General features: G+C 46.3%; 1 non-coding gene across 1 annotated transcript; it reads left to right on the forward strand.

Annotated features, from left to right (window-relative positions):
* The first annotated feature begins 200 nt into the window (after positions 1 to 200).
* On the forward strand, positions 201 to 274 carry Trnas-uga. Its single transcript has one exon. It is a non-coding gene; the product is annotated as a tRNA-Ser (tRNA).
* Positions 275 to 7,887: the final 7,613 nt, after the last annotated feature.

Raw genomic sequence — 7,887 nt, forward strand, 5'->3', positions numbered from 1 at the left:
AAGTTTAATGCCCCCATGTATCGTACGTTTCTATGTAGTACTTTGTGGGACACATTAGAAAACATTCAACTTGTCTCCGCAGTATCCTTTCTTTCAGGCGTGCTAGTTCTGCAAGGTTCGCAGGAGAGCTTCTGTAAAGTTTGGAAGGTAGGAGACGAGGTACTGGAAGAAGTATAACTGTGAGACCGGGCGTGAGTCGTGCTTCGGTAGCTCAGATGGTAGAGCACTTGCCCGTGAAAGGCAAAGGTCCCGAGTTCGAGTCTCGGTCGGTGCACACAGTTTTAATCTGCCAGGAAGTTTCATATCAGCGCACACTCCGCTGCAAAGTGAAAATCTCACTCTGGAAACATCCCCTAGGCTGTGGCTAAGCCATGTCTCCGCAATATCCTTTCTTTCAGGAGTGCTAGTTCTGCAAGGTTCGCAGGAGAGCTTCTGTAAAATTTGGAAGGTAGGAGACGAGGTACTGGCAGAAGTAAAGCTGTGAGACGGGGCGTGAGTCGTGCTTCGGTAGCGCAGATGGTAGAGCACTTGCCCGCGAAAGGCAAAGGTCCCGAGTTCGAGTCTCGGTCGGGCACACAGTTTTAATCTGCCAGGAAGTTTCATATCAGCGCACAGTCCGCTGCAGAGTGAAAATCTCATTCATTCAATTTGATGTTCGGCGACAGCTATGGTTTAAGCATGATGATGCAGAACCACACTTCGGAATGAATGTGTGTACGTATATCATAAAGCGTTTACAGGGAATGGGTTGGTCGTGGAGACTCGGTGTTGTGGTCTCAACGTTCCCCCGACCGTAATCCACTAGGTTTTTATTTGTGGGCACATTTAAGGGAATGAGTTTATAATACTCCACCCACGGAAATGGTGTGTTGTGAAGGGCCAATAAAGTATGATCCTATCGATGGCGAAATGCTTGAAAATGCTAGGTGGTCACATCGAACATCTCCGAAATGAACTTCCGTACGCTTTGTGAAGACAGAACCGGACGTCAGACTTACAGAATGTAATTGTTGTGCATACCATATGTGCAGTCTAGTGTAGCAAACCTATTGTGTTTTTTTGACTATGTTTCGTATCCATTTTTATTTTATATTGGCTCTATTTGTGTCGTGGACGAAGTGAAGTGGTCGTTTACGTCTGTAAGAAGTTCATGTTAAGTCTTAACGTTTAAATAAATGTAACGGTAACAGAAAGAAATTCACAAGATACCGTACTGTCGAGGTGTAAATGGGATACAGTTTGATGCTTTTACTGAAAAAAAAAGTTCGGCTGCAACGCGGCTCTAAATTGTCAGTTCTCCATGTTCATTCTCCTCGACATAGCCTCTTGTGACTCAGCTATTGGGACAGTTCCAGCATAGTGCACAGCTTAAGCTACCTGTTATTGGCCACGCTACATATAGCTACAGCGTTGCCAGAACCTCTGCTTGAAATCGAGTTTCTATTAAACCTATCGACGGGACTAGATTTTGCTACTTAATGTCTTGAGCGCTTTTCAGAGACAAAGATCATGCTATATGGCTCAATACCATGGATATATTTAATGTCCTCTCTAGAGTTGTGTAGGGTTAAAGAGGGGAGGCTCGAACAACTGCCAGCGCTAGTCCTCAGAATCCAGATGAGATTGCAGACGAAAGTCCCTAGAGATACCGACGATATATGAGAAAACTCTGTCTGCAATATGCTAAATGTATGTGAAATATCTCTACCATCTATGCTGAAATATGTGTGACATATGCATACGCGGTCGAAGTCGCCGCCACAAAGCATCTGGCGTATGGTTTAAATCCGAAAAATCAATGCTTTAAACACAGTCACTATTATGTGTCGGAAGCTCACTAGCTGGGCAACCGAAAAATCTGTTTCTAGAGTAGAGGAAGAAAAATGTATATTCCAAATCACTTGGATAAACCTTTTCTAAATTTATTTTAATGCATAATAATTATTGTCTTTCATTTATTTTGTACGTGTGACAGCGTCCGATTCGTGTATGTATACCGAAGAATGAAGAAAGGGAGCTACTGCAACGCATGCCGGGCACAGTTTGTCTGAAATAAATCTAGCTAATAGTATAAGAACTGTGCCAGAAAGCAGTTGAGTGTTACGTTATCGTGATGTGTGATACTTGTATTGCTAATTCAGCAATTTTTATCAAGAATACACCTTCCGACTTCCATTGTTACGAATTATTTGATTAATAACCAATTAGACCCACACCATAGCCACACGGAAACGAGAGGAGGCATTTTAGACTGTTGTTGTGGAAGTCAGTCAGAAGACTGAGTTCATGCAGCTGTCTGTGCTAGTATCTAAGTGGTTCAAATGGCTCTGAGCACTATGGGACTCAACTGCTGTGGTCATAAGTCCCCTAGAACTTAGAACTACTTGAACCTAACTAACCTAAGGACATCACACACATCCATGCCCGAGGCAGGATTCGAACCTGCGACCGTAGCGGTCGTGCGGTTCCAGACTGTAGCGCCTTTAACCGCTCGGCCACTTCGGCCGGCTGCTAGTATCCATTGCAATGTTGGGGACTGGAATAGACCCGTGGCTCTTCCTTGCTTGTCGTAAGAGGCGAGCAATAGGAGTCTTGTTTATTGGATCAAGTTCTTTTACCTTGGTCTTGTGACTGTTAGGGCTTCAATTCCACTTCCCAAATTTTACCGAAATACGGACCGTTTGGGGAAGGACACCTTACGGTGGTGCATTAATTCTCCACTGTGCGCTGTTATGTTTTGCGCCTATCAATCAAGTGGATCTATTTCTGCACCCGAAACACAGCACTGTACCCAGTCCATCGTGGTGGGGTTGTCATGTATCCTATCAGTGGTAGCCCCCTGACCACGCAAAGATCGCACAGTCTATGCATGGGGTAGTAACCTCCCTGTGACAGCCAATGAGCAGGTGCCTGTGAACTTCGGGATACCGGGACTCCGAGCAATGGCTACTGTGCCAGGTTGCCTTTGCCTTGACGGGATGGCGCCCACAGGGAGAGCCTCCTATCGGAGTAAGTGGCATTGAAGCGAATTATCCGCAATGGAACGGCTCAAACGTAATGGTGGCCGTGGGAACACGGCCGTCTTATTAATCAAGAACAGTGATTTCACCTCAGAAGCTTACAGTTCTGCGGCATTTCCGTTATTGACCCTGCCTCAAAACGAGAGAAAGGCAAGGAGAAACGAAAGTGGACAGCGTGCCGAGTACTTGGTTTGTTCACGCACTAAGCGCGCCTCTTTCGCCACAACGAAGCCAATGTTTGTCGTTGAAAATATTGAAGATCTGCTTGGGGAGGATGATTGAATAGAGAAGATGAGAAATGGAGCCCTGCTGATCAAAACATCGCACGCCAACCAATCATGGGCACTCCATGCCTGTGTCAAGTTAAGATATATACCAATCACCATTTCTCCTCTTAAAAAGCTCAATAGAATTCAAGGTATAGTCATCAATCGGGACCTAACGAAACCAACTGAATATCTGAATACTAATCTGACGGGGCGTGGAGTCCATTTCGTTCGCCGAATCCACAAGGGACGGAAAGTTAATAAAGTGGACACTGGAGCTTTTCTCCTAGTCCTCGATGGCTACATTCTGCCTGAGAAACTTAAGGTCGTGGTTTATTTGTGTGATGTCAGGCCTCACTTTCCTCCTCCGACGAGATGATTTAAGTGTCAAAGGCTCGGACACATCTGTAGGGCACATAGACGGGCGTCCCACGAGGACCACACTTTTGACCGAGTCCCTCAATGTGTAACTGTCCGGAACCGCACCCTCCTCGTTCATTGCAATGCTTAGTGTTCAAGAGGGAGAACCAAATTCAAGACCTCCTAATACGGTCTCCCACTTTGTGACTGTCGTGTCACAGTCCGCGCTCTACACTATGACAATGTCTCACACGACACATGCTGGCCGCGGTCGTATTCCAGGGCGTGCTCGACTCCCACATCCCCTATACCTAAAGCACCGTGGTTACACAACATTGGTGCGGCCAGAGATGCCTAGTCATCCTCCAGCGTCAGGAGTGAGCTCTCCTGTCAAGATGCCCCACTCTCAAAACAAGGACCAGCAGCCAGAGGCTGCAGGCCGAAGAAAGGTACAGTCCTCTACGCTCATGGAAGATAAAACGGGAAGTCTTCACAGAAATTGAAGTCTCAGAAGGATAAGAACGATAAACATAGAGATAAAATACTTTATGAGGCTTCGGATGTTCCGCTCCCCAGCCCTGCAGTTGTCGAGCCGGTCACAAGGACGATGCTCCACTTAATCAGGAGGATCACGACCTAGTAGCGAATTAATCACACCTCTGTCTTCCATTCGCCGCATTCTCAGACCTGACACCAACGCTCCTTCAGTGGAACTGTAACGGCTACTATAGGCATTAAATCGAACTCCGTCTTTTAATTGCTACATACTTCGTATTTGGCATGCACTTCAAAAAGTACGGTTTACGGCAATACGTCCTTGCTCTGCAAAACTACAAGCTGTGCTGAACCAATCCCGTTAATGTCGAAAGAGCGTCTGATGTGGTCTGTACCCTCATGCGCTCTGATATTTTCAGTGAGCAGATGCCCCTTCACACTGCACCGGAAGCCGTAGTCGATAGTGTTTAATTATCAGTGCGGATGACAGTAACCCCAAATGGATCTTTCCATTAAGACGAGCAGTTTCTGGAACAGCTGTCACCTCACTTCTTCTTACTGGGGGACTTGAATGCCCATAATTCGCGGTGGGACGGCGCTACTGTATCTCACAGAGGTCGAGTGCTAGAACATCTACTGAACACTGCAGCTGCAGTCCATTTCAGTGTAGCCCACTGAAGGGTTTCCACTACTGATCTCGCAATTTGTCGCCTGAGTATCTTAACTCTGGTTCAGTGGCGCGTCCATGGCGTTCTTTGTGACACCAACCATCTTCATACCGTCCTCTCCCACTTCGCATAGACATCTGGAACACGATCCACGTTGGTCGCTTCAGAAAGCTGATCGGCAGGCTTCGTCCTCTACAGTCACTTTTGCAGCCAGTTGTGCGAAAGATATCGACAAATTGGTTCAGGATACGATTGATAGTATTATTCGTGCTCCAGCAGCAACGATACTGTACTCCTACAGCTCATCCTGAGAACCGCCGGTGCCATGGCGGTCTGGAGATAAAGCCACGACTATCAGATATCGCCACGGGGCACGTCAACGACACAAGCGACATCCATGGATAATTTAACAGAATTCAAGAAACTCTAGGTGAAAGCGAGTTTTTGATAAAGAAAAAGAAGCGGGAATGTTGGGAGCAATATGTCTCAATCATGCGTTCCAGCACCCCATCGGCCCAAGAATGGATTAAACTCTGGCGCAGTTGCGGCCATGCACAACCCACGGCGGTTCCTGGCATCTTTGTCAGTGATATCATCTGCACTGATCCCGTAGTACTAGCCAAATTTTTTGCGGCACACTTCGCTGAAGTGTCTGCTTGCACTAATTGCCATCCACATTTCCTAACCCGGGAACACCTTATTGACCGCCGCCCGCTATCTTTCCATGCACACGGCTATCATATAATGCCCCTTTTAATGAATGGAAGCTTCGCAGTGACTAGATATGGTCCTCAGCTTCTCCGTCACTGTACATGGATAACCTTGGCATGCAGTACGCCTCTGCATCACTGCGCACCACTCAGCCCCAACTTCAGGGGGTTGTTTGAAGAGCCCATGACAGGGCTATGAATTTTCTCCTGAAAAATCTCTAGTTATGTATTTTTGTTAACTCTGGAATGTGCGCCCACACTCAAAAATATTCTAGGTGACCAGTTACTTGAAGTCGTTGAACCTTTCCATTCATAGGTATTTTATTTGACAGCACGGTAACTTGGTTGGCGCATCTCCACCGGCTCAAGGCAGTTTGCGTGAAGTCCTCGCGGGTCGCGGACCGCGCAAATCTTCTGAGATTTTACAGAACGCTGATTTTATCCCGCTTGGATCATGGATGTGTTGCCTATGGATCAGCTACACGATCCGTACCGAGGTTGCTGGACCCTTTTCGTCACACTGGCGTATGGTTGGCAATGGGGACCTTCTTTGTGAGCCCTGTAGCCAGCCTGCAGCTTAGATGACAGCAGATTCTGACAAGTTACTCAGTTACGGTCTGTCAGATGCCTACCCAGCTGTGTAACTCAACACTGTTCCACAACCAACAGATCAGACTGCTCGCACATTGCCCAAAACTGCGTAGGCCAGCTGGGAACCAACTCTATATTCTACTGCAGGACCTCCAGCAGCCTCCATTGGTCTGTGTTCCTAGAGCTCATTCTCGACACCCCCCGTAATCTGTACCGTGTCCAATTAGACAGATGGGGCCTTTTCGTGACCCCAAGATGGACGCTGATCCTACCCCTCTCTGACACCTGTTTCATTCGATCTTCCGCGATTACTCTAATGCGGTATGCGTCTGTTTGGACGGATCGAAAGTAACCGACATCGTCGGTTACCCTTTCGCACATGCAAGGGGACATGAGAAGCACTTTCTGCCGGGTGCCTGCGGTGTATAAACTGCAGAGATGGTTGTGATATCTCAGGCTTTGCAGTACCGTATGTCAAAACCCAGGCCACGACGCACTTTCTGATCTGTAGCGATTCCGTAAGTTGCTTAAAAGGCTTAACCCTGTGCTATCAAAAGTATTTTGGTCGCTAACTTCCATGATCTGCTGGTGGACCTCCACAGCTCTGGAACGACAATGACCTTCATCTGGACACCGAGCCACATTGGCATTCAACAAAATGAATTCGCTACTCTGTATTTAAAGACGCGACCTTTTTTTTTTTTTTTTTTTGGCCATCAGTCTACTACTGACTGGTTTGATGCGGCCCGCCACGACTTCCTTTCCTGTGCTAACCTCTTCATCTCAGAGTAGCACTTGCAACCTACGTCCTCAATTATTTGCTTGACGTATTCCAATCTCTGTTCTCCTCTACAGTTTTTGCCCTCTATAGTTCCCTCTAGTACCATGGAAGTCATTCCCTCATGTCTTAGAAAATGTCGTATCATCCTGTCCCTTCGCCTTATCAGTGTTTTCCACATATTTCTTTCCTCTCCGATTCTGCGTAGAACCTCCTCATTCTTTACCTTATCAGTCCACCTAATTTTCAACATTCGTCTATAGCACCACATCTCAAATGCTTCGATTCTCTTCAGTTCCGGTTTTCCCACAGTCCATGTTTCACTACCATACAATGCTGTACTCCAGACGTACATCCTCAGAAATTTCTTCCTCAAATTAAGGCCGGTATTTTATATTAGTAGACTTCTCTTGGCCAGAAATGCCTTTTTTGCCATAGCGAATCTGCTTTTGATGTCCTCCTTGCTCCGTCCGTCATTGGTTATTTTTCTGCCTAGGTAGCAGAATTCCTTATCTTCATTGACTTCGTGACCATCAATCCTGATGTTAAGTTTCTCGCTGTTCTCATTTCTACTACTTCTCATTACCTTCGTCTTCCTCCGATTTACTCTCAAACCATACTGCGTACTCATTAGACTGTTCATTCCGTTCAGCAGATCATTTAATTCTTCTTCAGTTTCACTCAGGATAGCAATGTCATCAGCGAATCGTATCATTGATATCCTTTCACCTTGTATTTTAATTCCGCTCCTGAACCCTATATCTTACCCCTACTTTTTTCAGAATCTCGCACTGCTTGCACCATTTTATATTGTCGAACGCTTTTTCCAGGTCGACAGATACTATGAGTGTCTTGATTTTTCTTTAGCCTTGCTTCCATTATTAGCCGTAACGTCAGAATTGCCTCTCTCGTCCCTTTACTTTTCCTAAAGCCAAACTGATCGTCACCTAGCGCATTCTCAATTTTCTTTTCCATTCTTCTGTACATTATTCTTGTAAG

This window comes from Schistocerca americana, chromosome 7 (genome assembly GCF_021461395.2).
Source record: "Schistocerca americana isolate TAMUIC-IGC-003095 chromosome 7, iqSchAmer2.1, whole genome shotgun sequence".
NCBI lineage: Eukaryota > Metazoa > Arthropoda > Insecta > Orthoptera > Acrididae > Schistocerca > Schistocerca americana.